Source organism: Gossypium arboreum, chromosome 6 (assembly GCF_025698485.1).
Source record: "Gossypium arboreum isolate Shixiya-1 chromosome 6, ASM2569848v2, whole genome shotgun sequence".
Taxonomy (NCBI): domain Eukaryota; kingdom Viridiplantae; phylum Streptophyta; class Magnoliopsida; order Malvales; family Malvaceae; genus Gossypium; species Gossypium arboreum.
Genome location: NC_069075.1, coordinates 13,884,529 through 13,905,788, shown reverse-complemented (window position 1 = coordinate 13,905,788; position 21,260 = coordinate 13,884,529). Strand labels below are relative to the sequence as shown.

General features: G+C 36.0%; 1 non-coding gene across 1 annotated transcript; it reads left to right on the top strand.

Annotated features, from left to right (window-relative positions):
• Nucleotides 1–2,406: 2,406 nt before the first annotated feature.
• Nucleotides 2,407–2,511, top strand: LOC128294416 (small nucleolar RNA R71). The gene has a single exon (XR_008284728.1). It is a non-coding gene; the product is annotated as a small nucleolar RNA R71 (small nucleolar RNA).
• Nucleotides 2,512–21,260: the final 18,749 nt, after the last annotated feature.

Below are 21,260 nucleotides of genomic sequence, written 5' to 3'. Positions count from 1 at the left end.
ACGACTGTGTCCTACTTCGTTCGCTTCTCCCATGCCCATGTTCCAATGTGCACGTCTGTGTTGTTTTATCAATCTTGAGCATGGGTGGTGGGCACGGGCGTGTCGCATACCTGTGTTGGTTTGACAGACTTGCTCACGGCCACGTTGCACGACCGTGGGCACTTATCGTATCCTGTGTAAGGGAAAAATTTTTCCATGTTTTCACAAGGCCATATTGCATAGCCATGTCTCCTCTCGTGGTGTGAGCACGGCCTAAGGCACACCCGTGTACCCGGCTGTGTGGATTAGAAAACTTGTGTTTCAATGACTAAGTTAGTGATTAGATGCTAAAGACTAAAATTTTAAAGAGGTTAACATCGTTAGCGCTCGGGTTGCCTCCCAAGAAGCGCTTATTTATAGTCTAAGCTCGACTTACCTTTTCTGGTGCATGGTCATGGTGGTGGGAGGAGTTTACACTCCTCATCCCTGCTATCAATTTTATCAGCATAGAGTTTAATATGAGTACTGTTTACCTTAAAAGTGCCGAATTTGGGATGAATTACCTCGACTATACCATATGGGAAAATACTAAGTACCGTAAAAGGAATTGCTTCGTTAGGTTCAAAAATGGCAATACGAGGGTCTGCTGTATCTAGTAGTACTTTGTCTCCAACCTTAAGTTGATTTGGTGTGATATTGAGCTCGTCATGGCGTGGTTTTGGTTTATCATGTGTCCTCGGTTTAAGTGTCCTCCATTCAACTAGTTTATTGATTTCTAGCCAATGTTCTTCATAGATGAGTCCTTTGTTGTTGCCTAAACATGGCTCGTGTAGGTTCTTCAAACTTATTTCTTGCAAAGTAGGTTGCACTACATGGTCAGTTTTAGTAGAATGATTTATACAATCACCTTCGATTTTCGATGTGTTACTTGAATTACGAGCTTGAAGGATGATTGTTTCATCTCCCACACGAAGTGTGAGTTCACCTGTGCCAACATCAATTATTGTTCTAGCTGTTGCTAAAAAGAGCCTCCCTAAAATCAAAGGAACGTTACTATCGTCTTCTATGTCTAGAACAACGAAATCAACTGGGAATAAATTTGTCAATTTTAACGAGTACATCTTCAATAATCCCCCTAGGAAATTTGATTGTCTTATTGGCTAATTGAATACTCATCCTAGTTTGTTTGGGTTTCCCAAGACCTAGTTGCTTAAACATTTTATAAGGCATGACATTGATACTAGCCCTTAAATCAGCCAAAGCATTATTAACATCTAGGCTACCAATTAAACAGGGAATCGTAAAACTCTCTAGATCTTTTAATTTGTTGGCCAACTTATTCTGTAGTATTTTTGAGCAAACCGCATTTAGCTTCACATGTGACGCCTCATCCAACTTTTGCTTATTTGTTAAAAGCTCTTTTAAGAATTTGACTGCGTTTGGCATTTGCGAAAGAGCTTCAATAAATGATAAATTAATATGTAACTTATTTAATAATTTAACGAATTTACCAAATTGATCTTCTGTGCGGTCTTTCCTTGTCGCATTTGGTTATGGCACACGAGGTTTGTATTCTTCACTTACCGGTTTCTGGTCATTGTGGTCCACCTCACCCATAATGGTACTTACCATAGTTTCTTGCATTGGTTCTGGTTCAGGTGTAACTAACCCTTCCTCATCTTGAATGGTAATTGCATTGATTTGCTCCTTTAGGTTAGATTCAGTGTTACTCAGTAGGCTACCTTGTGGTCATTCAGATATAAATTTAGCGAGCTGACTATCTGAGTTTCGAGCCATTGGATCGATACTCGTTGATTTTTAAGTGTTGTCTCGGTATTCTGAAAATGAGTTTCTGACACTGAGATGAATTTTGTTAGCATCTCCTCAAGGTTTGACTTTTTCTCTTGTTGGTAAGGTGGTTGTTGGAAGCCTGGAGGTGGTGGTGGTCACTGATTCTCTTGGCCTCCCCATGAGAAATTTGGGTGGTTCCTCCAACCTGCATTGTAAGTATTACTATTAGGATTATTTTGAGATCGAGGATTATTACCCATGTAATTTAATTGTTCATTCTCCATGTTGTGGCCATAGGATGGGTATTCTGAATTGTTTGATCCACCTTTACTTGCTTCGCACTGCATTACTGGGTGAACCTGTGAAGAACCAATAAAACAGTCAATTTTTCTGTTCAAAAGTTCTACCTGATTAAAGAGCATGGTTACCGAATCGACGTTAAAAACACCGGCTATTTTTGTTGGTTTTGTCCTCATGACTTGCCACTGATAATTATTCAGTGACATCTCTTCTATAAATTCATAAGCATCTTCAGGTGTCTTATTATTGATAGTTCCACCAGCAGCTGCACTGATCATCTATCAAGTCGAAGGATTCAGGCCATTATGAAACATTTGAACTTGTAGCCAGAGCGGTAACCCATGGTGAGGGCATCTTTACAAAAGGTCCTTGTATCTCTCCCATGATCGTAGAGTGTTTCTAAATCCATCTGTACAAAAGAGGAGATATCATTATGTAATTTAACTGTTTTAGCTGGCGGAAAATATTTTAATAAAAATTTTTTGGTCATTTGTTCCCACATAGTGATCGACTCTTGTGGTAACGAGTTCAACCACTGTTTAGCCTTATTCCTCAACGGAAAGGGAAACAACCTAAAGCGGATGGCTATCATTAGAAACGCCATTGATTTTAAAAGTGTCACAAAATTCTAAAAAATTCATCAAGTGAATGTTGGGATCCTCGTCTTGCAAATCATCAAACTGAACAAACTGTTGGATCATTTGAATGGTGTTAGGTTTCAGTTCAAAATTATTGGCAGCAACAGCAGGCCTAACCATGCTCGATTCAGTTCCTGTTAAAGAAGGTTTAGTATAATCATACATAGTACGTGGAGCAGGATTCTGATTAGCAGCAATCGCAGGAGGTAGCCGATTTTCTTGGTTTTCAGCCATCTCCTCGGTTGTGGTTGAAATATCGTCCTCTTGCTCTTCCTTTGTGTATCTTAAGCTTCGACTTATTTCTCTTCGGTTTCTGCGAACTGTGCGATTGATCTCACTATCAACCAATAATGGTCCCGACTGGTTTCTCCTAGTCATGCACTATAAAAACCTACCAGGAACGAATGAAAGAAAAATTAGAAAATAAAATAAAAATTTAAATTGCAAATAAAATAGAATGGCTAAAGGAATAAAAATTGAGTGTTCCTAATATCCTAGTTCCCTGGCAACGGCGCCAAAAAATTGTTACGTAATATTCGCGACAGGTTTTAAAAATTTATAATTAATCGTTCTTGAAACTAACTCTTATCACGATGAAGGCAAGTGTACCTATCGAACAGTAGTATAGCTTTAGCAAGACCGGATTGTCAAACCCAAAGGAACCAAGAGTACTGGTAATTACTTTTTTTTTATTATCTAGCCTAAAAATTAAGGGATTTGTTTATCTAAACTAATTAACTAAACTAAGAGTGCACAGAGAGAATTTGGGGAAAAGCTTTTAGGAAAATTCGATTGATTAAGTCAATACCCAAGGAAAAATCCACCTAGACTTCACTTGTTATTTGACTCCGAATCAGATGATTTATTCATTTGACTTGATCCGTAGAAATCCCTAAGTTATATTATTATCTCTCTTGAGACTAATAGCGTCTAACCCTAGGTTGATTAATTTAAATCTCTTTCTAATTAATGCCCTAGTGTTGCATTAACTCGATCAATGGATCCCCTTTTTAGGTTTCACCTTAATCTGGTAAAATCATATCACCCTATCTCTAGGCGTGCAATCAACTCTACTTAATTATGACAAATTTACTCTTAGACAGGGCCTCTTCCTCCTCTGAATAAGAGCATTAACTCGAATCAATATCTTGGAATATTAAAACAAGAATTAAGAACACATAATTAAGAATAAGTCAAATATTTATCATACAATTCAAATAATAATAACTAGATCCGTCTTAGGTTTCATTCCCCTTAGGTATTTAGGGGGTTTAGTTTATAATTATAAAAGAAAACATCTCAGAAGAATAAAGAATACAAAACATAAAGAAAACCCAAAACCCCTGAATAAACCCCAAAACATCTCAGAAGAATAAAGAATAAAGCCCTAACTGATTCTGTAAAGGGCTTCGGCCCCTGACTGTTTACTTAAGGCCCTTGATGTGTATTCTGTATGTATGATTCCTGAGGGGATTGCACACTGAGTTTGCAAAAACTCACCCATTTATGTTTAATTTGTGTAGGTAATCTCCAGACTTGACGGATTGGTGTAGCGAAGGGCTCAGTGGTAACCACCACTATCGAACTTCTTATCTATGATTTTTGCAATTACATCACTCATGTTTTGTTGGTATTTTATGTATGAGGGACTTTGGGACTGTTTGGTTTTTAATTTGGGATTTTGAACTGTTGATTATGGATTTATAAATCGCAATGCAACAAAGTACCATTTTCCTAAAATAAACTAAGATTTTTCATAAATAATAACGTTTTCGAAAATTATTGCATTTCAAAAGCTTCCAAGTAAAAGAAATGTTTTAAAGGAAATCAATTAGTCCATGTTTTTTCTCAAACTAAGCAATAGATAATAACTGGAATAGTGTTAAGGTCAATGCGTTTTAAAAAAAGACACTCTCATGTGATATCGCCGGATTTGGCAATAAAGTCCAGGCTGGGTTGAGGTGTTACATTTAGTGGTATCAAAGTCAGGTTGCAAAACTCGGCTGTGGATTGGGTTTTAAACTTGGTTTTAAAGTGTAATAGCCCAAAATTGGGTCTAGTTGGAACAGAGGTTTCGGGACCATAAAATCTGAGATATAAATAATTATTTTATGATTATTTTGAGGTCTATGATATGATTGCATGATTGTGTGAATATTTCGTGAAGAAATTCTATGCATAAAGTGCTTAATTCGAAGTTAGGGACTACATTGAATAAGTTGCAAAACTTGCATTCTAGAAGTTTCTAGTATGAAATTGATTTGAAATATTAATTAGGAGGTCTTAAATAGCAATTTGACCAATTTCTAAGTTATGGACAAAAATTGGACATGGATGGAATTTTTGGAAAGTTTAGTAGTAAGGGTATTTTGGTCATTTAGGGGTAAAATGAATTAAAATACAAAATTAAAAGCCAATTTTGATCATCTTCTTCACCATGGACGTTTATACCAAGGGAGACTCCATGGCTAGGGAAATTTTAATGAATAAACTGTACTAATTGGCTAAACCAAAAATTATGAAAATTTTATGGTAGAAAGATATGTGAGTCTAGTTTCAGAGGAAATTTACGGATCTTAATTTTGAGCTCTGTAGCTCGAATTATAAATAAGTAAGTGACTATGACTCGTGTGGACAGTTTGATGTGAACATTTATTAGTAAATTGTGAAATCATACTTACAAGAATGCTATATACATTAAGGATATGGAATGGAGAGGAGGAGGAGGAAAATAAATATATGTGGAATACATGGAACTATGGTATATGAAATATTGATATAATGAAATAAATGATATGTGTTTATAAGAAAACAAAAGAGAATGTTATGTATCATGACATGTATATATATATATATATATATGACTAGTCTCAATGTAATGCTTGTTGGGTATGGAATTGAATTGAAATGTTTCGAGCAAACATGTTATTCTCATGATCTGAGTCGTGGTATTTTATAAAGATATGATCTAGCTTTAAATATGAATGCTTGATGATTAAGCTGAAGATATTTGGTAAGATGATAATCTTGGTATAAATGTATAAGTGGTACTATAATAAACAAGGTAAAATGAGTATGAGAGACATATGTATGATGACATACAAATGCTATGTTTGTGGTTTAATTGAGGATGTTTAATCATTAAATGGATACCATGTTATATGCTTTTGATTTTGTATAAGTGTGTAAGAGATCAAGGTTGACCAAAGCTTTGAAAATAGCCTAGGTATATTCCACACAGGCAGAGACACGACCATGTGTCTCACCTGTATGGAACACTGACTTTGGGACACAGCGTGTGGAGCCTTAAAGCATGAAATTTCCAAGATTTTCGTAAGTTCTCGATTTAGTCCCAAACCCTTTCTAAAGTATGTTTTGGGCTCCGTAGACTCAAATAAGGGACTATGTGTAAGAGAATGAACGCTTTGAAATATGAATAAAATTTTATGGCTCGTATTTTAGTTTAATGTTTGTATGTTTGTCTGGTAACGCCTCGTACCTTAGCCCGGCCTCGGATACGGGTAAGGGGTGTTACATAAAGAAATGATGTTCAATGGGTTAAAATAATTTTGACTAAGTATGTAGTGCACCGAGTGAGTCATCGGCGCCGATCCTGTAAGTTTTTTGAAATATGTATTATTTATTTTGCAATACTGTAGATAGTATAATCTGAAACTACTATAGGTAGTAAACCGTACTGAAAACACTCTAGTTAGTGTATAGTGAAACCTGTAGTGAGATTGCGACTTACGAAAATAAACTCTGAACTTCTGATATTGTCTTGCAAAAAACATTTGTTAATAAATACTGAAACTATAACTGATCCATAAAATTTGTAATACAGATAAATTTGACTAGACAATGAGCACATGAGTTATCTGCGAACATGGTACTAGAAGCTGAGTTAGAGACCGTAGAGGGGCTCGAGTTGAGTCCTCCTCCATGGATAATATATCGAATTTGGACACGAGTGAGACGCCAGTGTCGCCTGCTACTGAGACTAGGTCTCGTGATCGCATGGCTGGGGATGACACATTGTCCCAGGCTATGCTCAGGATTTTGGGGAGGGTCGCTGGGGCCAATGCTGGATCTAGGGGTTGAGGGTCGGTTACAGAACGGCTCTGGTCCAACGGGAATGAGCTTTCCAGGGGTGTCACTGGAGTTTCCCCTAGCGTGGCTGGGTACTGGATGGAGGCCACGGAAAGAATAATGGATGATCTAGACTTTACCCATGAGCAGAAATTGAAAGGGGTTGTTTCTTTGCTTCGCGACGAAGCATATCAGTGGTGGCTGACGGTTAAGGAAGGCACTCAGCCCGACCGATTAACTTGGGATTGTTTTAAGACTGTGTTCCAGAGTAAGTATGTAAGAGCCAACTCCATTGATGCTAAGAGACGTGAGTTCCTTAATGTCACTCAAAGAGATCGATCAGTGGCCGCGTATGAGGCCGAGTTCCTGAGGTTGAACCGTTATGTGCGAGGCATGGTGGTGACCGAGTATGAGCACTGTGTCTTGTTTGAGGATGGTTTCAGGGACAGTTTGCAAGTTTTGATAGCTTCATAGAGGGAGCATGATTTCTCTGCTCTTGTTGAGAAGGCGAAGATCACCGAAGAAGTAAAGCGCACTAAGTGCCAAAATTGGGACAGAGGAAAGACTAAGAGGGATTTGGAGCCCTCGAGTTTTGGGTTGAGGCCTAAGAAAAAGGCTAGATCTGATGGGCCAGTGAGAGTTGGGCCTCTTGTGGCACCTACTGGGGTGGCGCTTTGTGGGCATTATGGTGGACGCCATCTAGGCGAGTGTTGGAGGACTATTGGGGCATGTCTGAGAGGTGGTTCCATTGAGCATCGTGTTAAAGATTTCCCATTGAGACCTGATCAGATGCAAGCTCTAGTTACTAGGACTGTACAACCGTCGAGGGTAGTTCAACAGCCACCTAGGGGTCGGGGTCAAGCTAGGGGTGGTAATGGCATGGGCCGAAGACAGAAAGCACTGGGTACAGGTGTGGGACCAATTGAGGTGAGGCAACCTACTTTGGTCTATACTGCTCGTCGTCGTAAGGACAGAGATGCTCCGAATGTCATTACGGGTACATTTTTAATATTTGATGTACCTTATCTTGCATTGATAGACATAGGCTCTACCCACTCATATGTAGCTAGTACTGTGTCTGAAACTTTGGGGATTCTAGTCAAGAGTACTGATAGTGAAATAACAATGTTAAGTCCTTTGGGGCAACCCATTCGAGTCAGTAGATTGTATAGAGATGTTCCTCTAGAGGTCCAAGGGATAGTATTTCTGGCTAATCTAATGGAGCTTTCATTTGGGGAGTTCGATCTGATTTTGGGGATAGACTGGCTGGTTAAACACCGGGTGAGTCTGGATTGTGTGACAAAAAGGGTTGTCTTGAGGACCAAGGAAGATAACGAGGTATTTGTGATTGGGGAACGAAGAGACTATTTGACCAATGTGATTTCTGCGCTGGTGGCAGAAAGGTTAGTGAGAAAAGGATGTGAGGCATTCTTGGCCTACATCAGTGTTTCTAATTCTGGGGACTCTTCGGTTAAGGACATCAGAACCGTAAGGGACTTTCCAGATATGTTTCCTAAGGAACTACTAGGTTTGCCTCCGAGCCAAGAGGTGGAATTTAGGATTTAGGTGATCCTTGGTGCAACTCCAGTGTCTATCGCGGCCTACCTAATGGCACCGAAAAAGTTGACAGAACTTAAAGCTCAGATTCAGGAGCCGTTAGATCGCGGGTTCATTCATCCCAGTGTGTCTCCATAGGGAGCACCTGTTCTATTCGTGAAAAAGAAAGATGGGATAATGTAACACCCTTCGCCCGTATCCCTCGTTGCCTCGTCGGAACAGGGTTCGAGGTGCTACCAGATTTAAACTCATCCATTTATATAAAACCAGGCCGTAAAAATTTTTGATCAATTTTAAACTTTTCATAGACACGTATATTATCATTTAATCGGGCTTACAAGGCCCAAAATATTCATGTGGCATTATTAAATATTTACCAATATCTTAGTCTTGTATCATTTACTTACTCAACTTTACAACCCTATACATGCCATAGACTCAAAACACTAAAATTTATTTACGCCGATAGCGTAGACTTGACAATGTGATAATATCTCTGACGGCCTCCAACCCGAGCTAACCTGGCAACCCTAGGGAATATGGGAAAGAAAAGGGGAGTAAGCTTTACGCTTAGTAAGTTCATAAGAAAACAATAAGCAACTCATTAACAAGTTTTATCAATGTTTACAACATAATCACAAATTCACTACAAGTTGTCTTCCTGAGCAATAGTCACTAAATTATTTATAACTGGAGCTACAAAACTCCAAATCAATTGCAGTTAATTTTCCATGAAAATAGACTCATATATATTCCATCCATAAAATTTTCAGAATTTTAGGTTTGGCCAATCAATACCAGATTTTTCTTAAAGTTTCCCCTGTTTCACTGTTTGACTAATCTGACCACTCTTCACTACGAATCAAATTTCTCATTGTACAGAATTCAAAATATGTTATATTTGATTTCATTTGAAACTAGACTCATTAAGGAGTCTAAGCATATAAATTTTATCTTATAAAAGTTTTTTTACAAATTATAATGATTTTCTAAAAACAGAACAGGGGACCCCGAAGTCATTTGACTCTATCCCACGCCACTTCAAATATCTCATTATTGGAAATTATTTTGCTTACACGGTTTCTTTTATAAGAAACTAGACTCATTAAGCTTTAATTACATAATTTATTCAGCTTCTAACTCAACTCCAACAATTTATGGTGATTTTCCAAAATCACGTTACTGCAGCTGTCCGAAGCAGATTTATTACAAATTTACTCTTTCACACATTCTTTGCATTCACATTATTTAAACATGTATATCACCAATCAATTTCATCACATATCTATAATTTCACTCAAGCATAATCTCAATACAATACATCATGCTCAATCATTCGCACACAACCCTTCAAATTAGCAATTATAAGATGATTCCGCACATAGTCCACCCTTATCGATAATTTACGATGGTTTTGCCCTTACTCACATATATGACATAGGCATTTTCACTATGCTTCTCATTTCACACTCATGATTCAATTCCAATCGATCTAACATGCATAAGAATATATCACATACCTGGCCAACTTAATGCATTGAACAAATTCAATTGCCGATTTAACACAAGGTCTCATAGTCTTAGACTTTTATCAAATCACCGGCATTTAGCCTTCTAGGTTTTAAACCTGATAATATTATTCACCAGCTTAAAGCTTGCTAGGCTCAAAGCCCAAATATCACCATTATAAAGTCGTCTCATAAACAATTCATATAATATAGCATGTATACCTGTTCACTTTGCTCTATTTAATCATTCAATCACAATTTATAATTTCCCTTTGAATCATTCGATATTTTGCACACTAAGTGTCATTCTCAATATCTCGCACACTAAGTGCCATTCTCAATATCTAGCACACTAAGTGCCATTCTCAATATCTCGCACACTAAGTGCCATTCTCAATATTTCGTACACTAAGTACCATATTTGATTACCCCGCACACTAAGTGCCACATTTTGTCGATATGTCATCAGACGTTAAAATATTCACGTATATACAATTTATACGATGCTTATTGCATACGAACTTACCTCGTTCGCGATAACGATAAATTAGATCGACGAATCCGATACTTCATTTTTCCCTCGATATAGACTCGTACGAGGCTTAACTTGATCTAATCAATCAAATTCAACTATTACAATTCATATTCTATTCATTTTAACTCAATTTCATATTTTGATAAAATTACTATTTTACCCCTAAAGTTTTACTTTTATTCAATTTAGTCACTGAGCTCAAAAAAATGCAAATTAACTATTTTTAACCATAATTAAGCTTAACCGAATATTCATGGTATTAAAACAGCCCATAAATTATTTTATGGCAAAATTACATTTTTGCCCTTGATATTTCAACTTCTTTACAATTTAGTCCCTAAGCTCGAAAAATTAAATTCATTCAATTTTTTGGCCAAACCCATGCCTAGACAAATTTACTACTACTTCATAACAGCCCATATTTTCATTTATTCACACTTTCAACCACATAATTTCAATAATTCACAATTTAATCCAAAATTGACATTTTTACCAAAATTCACTTTACAAAACATGTATATCCAACAACAATAATTTATTTTCCATCATCAACTATCAAAATACTCATGCACTCAACAATGGCAACATTCAAATACTTTAACAGTTTGAAATCGGAGATACTGGCTAGCTAGAATACGAAGCAACGATCACAAAACATAAAAATTATCAAAACCGAACACAAAACATACCTAAATCACTTCATGCAAATGCGAAACTAAGGAAGCTTCAATGGCTTTCTTTTCTCCTCCATATTCGGCCAACAGATAAAATTTGCATGGCCATTTTATGTTTTATTTTTATTTAATACATTTTAATATTCCATTTACCTTTTGTCCTTTATAATAATACATAATTTCATATATGCCAAACCACCAATCTCCACTATCATAAAGTAATGGTTTAATTGATAAATAGGGACTTATACTTTAGTAAATCATGGAAAATAAACACTTAAACAATTAGAATGTAACTTTTTCATTTTCCATGATTTAGTTCTTTTTCTTAATTAACTATCGAAGCAATAAAATTTTTCAACGAAACTTTAATACCATCTTTTTGCCACTCCGTAAATATTTATAAAAATATTTACGACTCGGTTTATATAAATGAGGTCCCGATACCTCATTTCCTAAACCCACTTGACCTTAGGGTCATACCACTTGAACTTAATAAATCACTTATAAAACAAATATCACAATATCAAAAACATTTTTAAAATCACAATTAACTCATAAATATTAAATATAATATTTACAAACCTACTCGTCGGATTTGGTGGCCCCGAGACTACTATTTCGATTAACCCTAAAAATGGGCTGTTACAGATAATGAGGATGTGTATCGACTACCGTCAATTGAACAAGTTAACGATCAAGAACAAGTACCCACATTCGAGGATAGATGACTTATTCTACCAGTTCAGAGGGGCCTCTGAGTTTTTTAAAATCGATCTGCATTCGGGCTATCATTAATTGAGAGTTAAGGAGGCCGATGTACATAAGACGACATTTAGGATTCGATATGGACATTATGATTTCCTAGTTATGCCCTTTAGTTTGACTAATGTGCTAGCGACATTTATGGATTTGATGAACCGAGTATTTCAGCCCTACCTGGATCAGTTTGTAGTGGTGTTCATCGATGACATCTTGGTATATTCTAAGACAGAGGATGAGCATGATGAGCAGCTCAGAGTGGTTCTATAGATTCTTTATGAGAAATAGTTGTATGAGAAGTTCAACAAGTGTGAGTTCTAGCTTCAGGAAGTAACATTTCTGGGACATGTAGTTACTACCGAGGGGATACGAGTCGATCCTCGTAAGATTGATGCGGTATTGGATTGGAAACAGCCAAAGAATGTGTTTGAAATCCGTAGCTTCCTGGGGCTGACAGGATATTATCGTCGTTGCATAGAAGGGTTCCCCTTGATCATAGCTTCGTTGAATAAGCTTCTGCGTAAGGGAGTTCCTTTCGTTTGGATTGATGCACAACAGGAGAACTTTGATAAGCTTATGACTGTTCTGACTCAGGCTCCTGTTCTGATACAACCTGAGCCCAGTAGAGACTTCGTGGTATACAGTGATACGTTGCATGTGGGTCTGGGTTGTGTCCTGATGCAAGACAGTAAGGTGGTTTGCTATGCGTCTCGTCAGCTCAAGACTCATGAGGCTAATTATCCTACGTATGATTTGGAGTTGGCAGTGGTAGTCTTCGCTTTGAAAATCTGGAGGCACTACCTATATGGTGAGAAGTGTACTATCTACACTGATTATAAGAGCCTCAAATATCTTCTCACTCAGAAGGAGTTAAACCTTAGACAGGGTAGATGGGTTGAATTGCTTAAGGATTATGACTGCACGAGTACCGTCCTGGTAAAGACAATGTGGTGGCTGATGCGTTGAGCTATATGGATATGACTGATCTGAGAGCGATGTTCGCTCGACTTAGTCTTTTCTATGATAGGAGTCTATTGGCAGAACTTCAGGTTAAACCGGCATGGATTGATCAGTTCAGAGGTAAACAGATGCGGGATAAGTCTCTTGAGTTGCGTTTTTGTCAGGTTGAGAGTAGTGTTACTACTGATTTTGGGATTAACAGTGATAGGGTATTATGTTTCCACGGTCGAATTTATGTGCCGAATGATGGGGATTTAAGGCAGTTGATTTTAAGGGAAGCACATAGTAACCCTTATGCTATGCATCCTGCTAGGAACAAGATGTACCGAGATCTGTGAGAATTATACTGGTGGCCAGGGTTGAAGCGTGAGGTTACTGACTTCGTTGCTCGCTGTTTGACTTGTCAGCAAGTTAAGGCTGAATAATAGTTACCTTCGGGTTTGTTGCAGCCGGTTAAGATATCGATGTGGAAATGGGAGTGAGCAACGATGGAATTTGTTAGTGGGTTGCCTCTAACACCCACTAAGAAAGATTCTGTATGGCTCATCGTGGATCGATTGACCAAGTCTGCTCACTTAATTCCGGTCAGGATGGACTTTTCTCTGCAAAAATAGGCTAAAATTTACAATTAAAATAGTAAGACTACATAGGGTACTTGTCTCTATCATTTCTGATAGGGATCCTCACTTCACGTCTCAGTTCTGGAAGAAACTACATGAGGCTCTAGGTTCAAGATTAGACTTCAGTACTGCTTTCCATCCTCAAACAGATGGTCAGTCGGAGAGGGTGATCTAGTTACTGGAGGACATGTTGAGGGGCTGTATTATCGATTTCTGAGGCAGTTGGGAGGAGTACTTGCCTTTAGCAGAGTTCGCACAATAACAGCTACCAGTCTAGTATACAGATGGCACCTTACGAGGCATCAGTGTAGGCATGCGTGTCGCACTCCCTTATGTTGGATTGATTTAGGTGAGCGACGTATTCTGGGTTCAAAATTGGTTTCAAAGATTGAGGATAAGGTCCGTTTGATTCTAGATCGACTGAAAGCGGCTTTTGATAGGCAGAAATCTTATGCGGATCTGAAGTGTCGAGAGATAGAGTATTCTGTGGGAGACTTTGTCTTTCTCAAGGTTTCGCCATGGAAAAAGGTTCTGAGGTTCGGTCTAGGGGCAAGCTAAGCCTTCGATTTATTGGGTCATATCCAATTTTGAGACGAGTGGGAGTAGTCGCATATCAATTGGAGCTACCTCCAGAGTTAGATCACATTCATGATGTGTTCCATGTCTCGATGTTAAGGTGCTACCGCTATGATCCTACGCACATTGTGTTGGTGGAGGACATTGAGGTTAGACCAGATCTGACGTTTGAGGAGGAGCCGATTCAGATTTTGGATCGTGACATTAAGGTTCTGCGAAGGAAGTCTATCCCCTTAGAGAAGGTGCTGTGCCGGAATCATGGCACTGAGGAGGCCACATGGGAGCCGAAGGATTCGATGCATCTGCAATATTCTCACCTTTTTTGATTAGGTTAATTTCAAAGCCAAAATTTTCTTTTAGGGGGTAAAGTTGTAACTCCCCAAAACTTGCTTATTTATGCTCTGTTAGTTTGTGACACAAGTGTGTATCTGCTTCACTGGTTAAGTATTCTAGGTGTGTGAGAGATCCTGTAACACCCCTAGCCCAATTTGTCTCCGAAACAGGGTTTCGGAGCATTACTAGAATTTGCAGATCACTTAAAAAATTTCAATTAAATACTTACCGATTGAATACATCATATAAATAAATATATTACCATTCAATCAATAGCTTGGCACTTGTCTAAGCATCAAACAACAACATTGTTAGTATACTAGTACGTATTTCATATAAATTCAACATTGATATACTTATTTTCTCAACATGTCACACTTGAGTTTAATAATTGTCTTAACTTACATAATTTCCTTGTATCAACATATCAAAGATAATCATATATGTACATGTCATGAAACATATCATTCTCTTACCATTTCTTCATAAGTATATATCATTCATTTCATTATATCAATATTTCATGCTCCTTCATTTCCATATATTTTATGTATATTTACTCCAAGAATAGTTTATATCAAACTTAACATAAATTAAATTCTATGTACCTATACTTATTTCATTTATCTATCTTCTTAATTATTTCATACAACTATTTTGTACATATATTTCCATATGACCAATTCTTGTAAACATTTCACACAACCATTTTGTATAACCAATTCATATAACCATTCGTCATCTGGTACATATTACCTCAATATTAGTTGTTTAACAGATGTCTTGGCATCTCTCATTCATGATCTTATTTATCTTCGACATGATGCCATAGTGTCTTTCAACTATGGTCTTACTCATTTTCTGTCATGTTGCCATGGTATCTGTCAACCATGGTCTTATTCATTTCATGTCATGTTGCCATGGTATCATTCAACCATGGTCTTACACTTTTCATATCATGTTGCCATGGTATCTTTCAACCATGGTCTTACACTTTTCATATCATGTTGCCATGGTATCTTTCAACCATGGTCTTACACATTTCATTTCAGAAAGCACACTCCAGCGAACCTCATACTTACAGTGGGATTACCAGTCCAAGCTAAATCCCCTGGAATGACAATTACTCTAATAAGCTTGGATCTAAATTGCCAATACAGGCTAAATTCAAACCTTAATTTGGATTACCCATCCGGGCTAAATCCATTTTACACGTATTCTTCGGGAGGGCTATATCAGGATAGAATCACCCATCCGGGCTAGATCCTTTTTACCGTCAATTTCTTTTCAGAGATCCATCGAATTTTCCTTTCATTCAACTGAAATTTCTTCCCTTTTGTATCAAATATATCAATGTTTCATCAATTTTCATACAATGAACATTCAAATCATATTCACATCAATAACATACATTTCAAGCATTTAAGAATATAATTCAAGTTACACAAACTTACCTGGTGAAATTGCAAAAATATTAAGATTCAGAGGCATTTTGGTAAATTTTTCATTTCCCCCGATTTTAACCCAATCTTGATCCAAATTAATAATTTCATTCAATTTATTAATTTAATCAATAAAACAATTCATTTCCTTCATTTTGGTCATTTTTGACATTTTTACAAAATTGCCCCTATAGTTCTTCTTTTATTCATTTTAGTCCCTGAGTCTAAAACATACAAATTATTCATTTTAAAATTAAACCTGTTAAAGGTGGCGACAAATAGCAGTATATATGTTACTCGGATGAAATACTTCTCTCAATTTTTTTATCTCTTTTGCTTCTGTCTGTTTGGTAGCAACTCCCAAGTCCTTGAATCTCAAACTTACTTCATGCTTCATTCGGAATTATTATTTTGTTGCCCTAGCTTCAACAAGAGCTTCATAATTTATCCGGAATTGTTACTTTGTTGCTCTAGCTTCAACAAGAGCTTCATATTTCATCCGGATAACTTAGTTCATTTTTCCTCCTGTGTGAAAAACCCAACAAAACCCTTGCTCGTTGAAAATTCATATATTTATTTTTCTCCTTCTCCTCTCCATTCCACATCCTTGATTTATATAACATGCTACTAGTAACATTATCAAAAATTTTACTATGTACTTATATGTATATTCAAAACTATCCATTTGTATCATAGTCACTAAATTATTTATATCTTGAGTTACAGAACTCAAAATTAAGATCTGTTTATTTTACGTGAAACTAGACTTACATATCTTCTTACCATAAAATTTTCAGAATTTCTGATTAAGCCAATAAGTACAGTTTATTCTTTAAAGTAACCCCTATTCTGCTGTCTGGCAGTTCTGACTTATCTTCACTAAAAATTAATTATCTCTTCATGCAGGATTCAGATGATGTTTCTGTTTGTTTCTCTTGAAAATAGACTCATTCAAAATTATAAACATATAAATTTAAGCCCCTAATTAGTTTTATTCATTTTTTTACGATTTTTTAAATTTAAAATAGGGGAACCCGAATTCATTCTGACCTTGTCTCACAAAATTTATGATATCTCATGATTTACAATTCCATTGCTTACACTGTTTCTTCTATGATAAACAAGACTCAATAAGATTTAATTTCATATTTTATTAAACTTCTAATTAAATTTGTAAAATGTTTGGTGATTTTTCAAAGTTAGACCACTGCTGCTGTCCAAAAACTGTTTTAGTGCAAGATATTAATGAACATGTTTATAACATCCTTATTTTCTTTTTTCTACACTATTTCTCATCATTTTCTCTTACTTTCTCTTCACTAACATATCAGGAACATAGGAATATATGTAAGGAAACTCTACATTAACATCAATCCCATGCTTTTTCAATAATATCAAACTTAAAAATATATTGAAATCATGATGTTCTTACCTTGTTCTATTGATTTCAATCTTCATCTTGATTTTTTCTCTCCTTCAACTTCCATTTCTTGAATCCAACTTGATAGTCTAACTTCCCATGGTCTCCTTAACATTTTTCTCTCTTGGTAGCTATGGAAATTCTTTTGATTTTTGGGTGAAAATGGTGAATTTTTGGTAGAAGGACCAAATTGTAAACAAAGCAAAACTTTCTTTCTTTCTCTCTTCCTCTCATGTTAGTGCATGGGAAAGATGATGAAAATTCTTCATCTTTCCTTCCTTTTATACTAAATAATTAATAATAAAATAATAATAAAATAATAAAATATCTCGTTAAAATAATATTTATCTAATTAAATAATTATAAAATATCATCAACATCATCATTACATTCTAGATTTCTCTCTCTTCCAATTGACCATTTTTCCCTTTATTATCTTTTAAAATTTCATCCTTGAGTAATCATTTAATTTGGTAAAATTACAATTTAGTCCCTTATAGTTCTTCACCTATTCAATTTGGTCCTAATTCATCCATTTTCCTTAGTTTCTTTATCATTCCACCCTTAAAATATTTACACTATTGGTCATTCAAATTTTTTATATTTACACTTTAACCCCTCAATTTTTGAGTATTTACTCTTGTACAACAAAACTTTTCTCATTTTTACAATTTAGTCATTTCTTGAACTAATATATCATAATATACTTCCCAATATTGACAAAACTCAAAATTTCCCTTTTTCTCACTTTATTTCCTTATTTTACTATATCAAGGATAATATCTTATCGTCAAAACTTTCGAGGTATTACAGATCCCAAGTCCAAGTCTTACATGAGTTGAATTGTGGGGTTTTTCTGAATAAAGCCTTAACCTTGCTCAATAGGATTATGTTTAATTATTGATAAGTTTATATCAGAATGGGCCTGTTGGTTTGGTGGATAAGTGGAGTGTTGGTGAGATAGAGGTCCTATGTTCGAATCTCTGCATTGCAAGTGGGTGTTTTATATTTTTGGTTCGTGGTTAGGATGTGAATTAGTGGGAAGTTATCAAACATTTTGTTTTTCCCATTTTCTAATTTTGGCTTTTTTCCTAAAATTAAGCCATCTATTCTTCTTCCTTTCCCCCTTGCTGAAATTTCTTTGAGTTCCTCCTCTCTTTCTTCGTTTTTCCTCATCCATTTGTTCCCTTTGTTTTTGCAACACTTATTAGCACTCCCGTGGGTTTGGTAGGTTTCTCTCTTCTTTTCTATCATGAAATTCTTATCAATTGATGAGTAATGTATCCTTATTCAATTACTGGCATAGGAGGGGGCTCTGAGCAGTAAATCTCGTATTTCTTTTTAACAGTGTCAACAGAGGGTTTTGTTGGTGGTAAGTCAAGTTACTGTTGATAAGCTATTGTCGAAATTTTGTTGATAGGATTGCTAAATCAGTTTTGGATGCTTCTTTATTAGGTTTTCGGGTGGCAAAAGTGGTCTTGTAGCAAAATCGTAATAGGTGTGTACCCAAAATCACAAAAAGAGAGAAACAACGAAAGTCGAAAAATGAATCTATCGATGCCACACAGGCGTGTGGTCGCCTGTGTGGTAGGCCGTGTGACAGCACACGGATGTGTAATCGACGAGCATGGCTATGCGCGCAATACACGGGGACATGACACGACTATGTGATGGCCAGTGAGGTCGTGTGTGACACATGGGCTCGACCAATTGGGGCTGTGTGGGCTACACGGGCGTGTGGGCCCACACGAACAGGCCATATGGGTGTGTGGGCCCATTTTCTGAAATGATTTGTAAGGTTGCACAGGTTGCCCAAGTCGACTGTAGACTTATCGTAGGGTCGGTAAGCGCTCTTAGACCCCTTATTGAGTATTCTGACTGTCTGATTTCTATAACGAGCATGAACTGCGATATCTGAACTGAATGTATGATCTGATAAATTGCTTATTAGCATGTCATTTTTGTATGTTGTATTGCATTGGGGTTGGGATGATGTTATTGGGAGGAAGTATTCTGAAAGGCTTTTAAGCCTGATATTTGGCAGCTCAGCTGCAATTATCCCGATTATGTGCCGCATTTCGATACAACATGGTGTGTAGGGATGGGTGGGTCGATTTTATCCCCACATGTTGTGTAAGGTTGGACGGAGATGGTGTGTAGAGGCTGGTGGGAAGGATTCTGATATTCTATCTGCATTCTGTATCGGATGGGCTAAGGCCCTAACTGATTTTGTAAAGGGCTCCGGCCTCTAACTGTTTACTTATGGTCCTTGATGTGTATTCTGTATGTGTGATTTCTGTAGGGATTACATACTGAGTTTGTGAAAACTCACCCATTTCTATTTAATCCATGTAGGTAATCCCCAGACTTAACGGATTGATACAACGTGACCACTACTACCGAACTTCTTATCTACGGCTTTTGCAGTTACATCGCTTATGTTTTGTTGGTATTTTATGTATAAGAGACTTTGGAACTGTTTGGTTTTTAATTTTGGATTTTGAACTGTTGATTATGGATTTATAAACTGCAATGTAACAAAGTACCGTTTTCCTAAAATAAACTAAGATTTTTCGTAAATAATAACGTTTTTGAAAATTATTGGGTTTCAAAAGCTTCCGAGTAAAAGCAATGTTTTAAAGCAAATCAATTAGTCCACGTTTTTCCTGAACTAAGTAATAGATAATAACTGGAATGGTGTTAAGGTCAATGCGTTTTAAAAAAAGACACTCTCAACAGATTCGGCCATAACGTCTAGGCCAGGTTGGGGTGTTACATGGCACATCCATTTTTTTGATACAGTTTCGAAAATTATGGTTTCGAGGTCTCATTTTAGTGAAATGATTCCATAAATAATTAATAAAAATATTTATGGAGTTATTTTATAAATGAATAGAATTAATGATAAGTAATTTAGTTAATTGGAACATTTAATCTAATCCAAGGACTAAATTGTAAAATGCAATTACTTTAGATTTTAATTAGAGAATAACTAAAGGAACTTAAGTTGTAATTAATCGAAAGGCTTAAAATATCAATTAGATTATGTTGAAATAAAGCTTAGTGGACGGTAAGTGGGATATGAATGATTATTATTATTTTTTTAAAAATAAAACAAAACAAAATAAGTAACAAATAGGTTTAGTGGAAGGTGAGAGAAGATGGTATTCTCCAACCTTCTATGCCGAAAGAAAGAAAAAAATTAGAGAAAATTTTGCTTTAGGGATTTCAAGCTTTGGCAACAAAACTGTTAAGGTTTTATAAAGTTTTCATTAATGATTTCTCCATGTTTTTTATGTTAGATTGATAGATTTTGAGTGTAGACATGAAAAAAGGCTAGATTGTGAAGTTAGTTGTTAGATTTTACACCTGAGAAATTAAAGTGACTATCATGTAGAGCTGTTATGAGATTTTGATAGAAATAGATAATAGAGGGTTTATAATGGATGAAAGTGAAGTTGGATTGTAAATCGAAGCTTAGAATTAAAAGTTATGTTTGTTTCAGTTTTAAGGACTAAATTGAATAAAATAAAAAAATTATATGAAATGAAAATTAATTTTGAATTGGGTTGAATACTGATGGTATTTTATGTTTATGTTAATTCGTAGCTATCATCGACTCGGATTCCTCAAGAGTGAAGGGAAAAGCTAAAGCCACTGTTGAATAGCTTGAAATTTCAGATTTGTATTTCTATAACTCAACTAATTAAATATTTTTACATATTTTCATTGTTTGGAACGTTAAATTATCAAAGAAAGCTACATATGATTATTTGAATTGAATTACTATATAGATATTGGCTATACTGAAAAATGATTAAATTGAATAAAAATTGGAAATAGTATGAATTGGTGAAACTGCAAAAATTGGCTTGGAACTAAGAAGAATCATGGTACGTTTGGTATGAAAAGATAGTTGATTGAAGGATTGATATTGTTAAGATCAATAGATGGGTAATTGGATTTAGAATGAAATCAGAGTATAGATTATCGTAGTGTTTATTGGGAAAATTTGTGAATAAATAGAATGTTATATAACATAATGAAAATAAATCATTTCAACTATAAGTCGATAA